The sequence below is a fragment of the Pteropus alecto genome, unplaced genomic scaffold, assembly GCF_000325575.1.
Source record: "Pteropus alecto unplaced genomic scaffold, ASM32557v1 scaffold157, whole genome shotgun sequence".
Classification (NCBI taxonomy): Eukaryota; Metazoa; Chordata; class Mammalia; order Chiroptera; family Pteropodidae; genus Pteropus; species Pteropus alecto.
Genome location: NW_006440626.1, coordinates 629,121 through 631,246, shown reverse-complemented (window position 1 = coordinate 631,246; position 2,126 = coordinate 629,121). Strand labels below are relative to the sequence as shown.

The window sequence follows — 2,126 nt, the reverse complement described above, 5'->3', positions numbered from 1 at the left end:
CGCCTTCCTCCCCCCCGCCCATCGCCCTGGCAGCTGCCCTCAGGGGGCCTACATTCTAGTGGGCCATATAATCCTGTGTGTGTGTGATGTAGCTTGGGCAGTGAGTGCTGAGGAGGAAAGAAGGGCTGGATCAAGGGGATCGAGGGTGCCGGGCAGAGGAGGGTCGCCGGGGGACTCAGAAGTGACACTGGAACAAAGACCTGAAGGAGGGGAGGAAGCGAGCCATGCAGACACCTGGAGAAACTGCAAGGGCAAAGGCTTCGAGGCAGGACCATCCTGCCCTGGTCAGAGAAAAGCGAGGAGCCTGAGAGCTGGGGGGCAGTGAGGGGAGCGGGCCGGAGGAGGAGGACGGGCGGGAGGCGGGGGGCTGAGGTCCCGGCAGGCCACTGGGGAAGACTGGCTTTTCCTGTGACTGAGTTGGGGGACCCTGGAGGGTTTCGAGCAGAGGCGTGACATGTCCTGACCGACATTTAACAGGTCCCTCTTGCCGCCGTGTTGAGGGTGGACTCGGGGGGCGGGGGGGATGGAAGAAGAGCGATCCTTGGGGAGGCTGGGTGCTGGTTGAGGTGACAGCCGATCCTGGTTGGGTCCAGGGTGCTGGCGGCAGGGGCGCTGAGAAGTGGTCGCATTCTGGACCTATTCTGAAGGTAGAGCGGACAGGGTCGGCTGAAGGGTCGGCCATGGTACATGGGAGACAGAGGAGGTGAGGGTCACTGCAGGCCTCCTGGCCTGGGTAACGAGAGGACGGAGCTGGCGTTTTCGGCAATGGAGAAGATGGAGGGAGGAGCAGCCTGGTAGAGGGCGTGGAAATCACATGTGCTGTTTGGGCTGTTACGTGTGCAGTGGCCGTTCGACATCTGCATCTGTCAGGATTCGGCTTGCCTGAACATGGCAAAAACAAACAAACAAACAAACAAAACAAATAACAGCATCTTGAGCAAGATGGAACTTCATCTCTTACGTGTAGAGACCGAAGCCTGAGGAAAACAGCCCAGGATGCTCCGGCAGCTCCACGGACACTGAGGTTCTGCCACCCTTGGCACCGGGCTCCCACCTCTTAGTGCAAGGTGGCTGTTGGAGCTCCAGCGGCCACGTGCCTGTTCCAGCGAGCAGGAAGCAGGAATGGGGAAGAACGCTCTAGGGACACTTCCCAGAAGTTTCATGGGACAGTTCCATTTATATTCATCGGGCAATATTTAGTCACAAAGTTGTCCCCAGCTCTAAAGAAGGCTGGACATGTAGCATCTGTTCCAGGCAGTGAAGTGCTGGCAATTCTTTTGTGAGGAAGAAGGAAAAGTGACTACTTGGGGACAAGTACTATTTTCTGTCACAGCCTCCAGTAAAGCCCAGTAGGCAGCTGGGTGTACAGTTCGGATCTCAGAACAGGGTCCGGGCTGGAGACATAAACAGAGTCACCGCTACACAGTATTTAAAGCAGTGAACCTGGATGAGATGACGCAGGAAGTGAGTGTAGACAGAGGAGAAGGCGTCTAAGGACTGAGTCCTGGGACCCTCCGCACTCCGTTTCTTAAAGGGGCCTGAGAAGGGGCAGCCAGAGAGGAGGGGGACAGGCAGCGGGGCGACCCGGAAGCCAAGTGACGTGAGTGTTTTGGAAGGAGAGTGGGAACCCCTGGGTCGAACGTCGCTGCTGGGCCGCAGACTGGACGCTGGATCCAGCACCAGGGCGGGCACTGGGGTCTCTGTCAGGAGCATCTTTGGTGGAGGGGTGGGGGCGACAGCCTCTCGAATGGGCTTGAGAGAGAGAGAACCCACAGGAGGATGTGGAGACGGAAATGCAGGCAACACTTTCAAGGTGTTTGTAAAGTGCGTGGGGAAATGGGGTGGTAGCCGCGGGGACGTGGGGTCGCGGGAACGTTGTTTGTTTTTCTGATTGTAGAAATAACAGCTTACTGGCCATTCCGTGAGTGGGATGCAGGAGGGGATGCCAGAGGGCAGACCTGCTGGACTGGCGAGTGGGTGGCGGAAGAGCAAGGGGCTTGAGGCACCGGTTGAGCCAGTGGGGGCAGGAGCTCAGGCTGATGATCCGCGGCCACAGGGGCAGGGTGAGGGTGGGAGTGTGGGCGTGACAGCTCGTGCAGTTTCTCCTCCGGAGCCCACTTCCTGCT

General features: G+C 58.6%; 1 protein-coding gene across 1 annotated transcript in view; it reads left to right on the top strand.

Moving 5' to 3' along the window:
* The window catches only part of RIBC2 (RIB43A domain with coiled-coils 2), a 14,773-nt gene that overhangs the window by 9,520 nt on the left and 3,127 nt on the right, over positions 1 to 2,126 (top strand). The gene's annotated exons all lie outside the window — the stretch shown is intronic.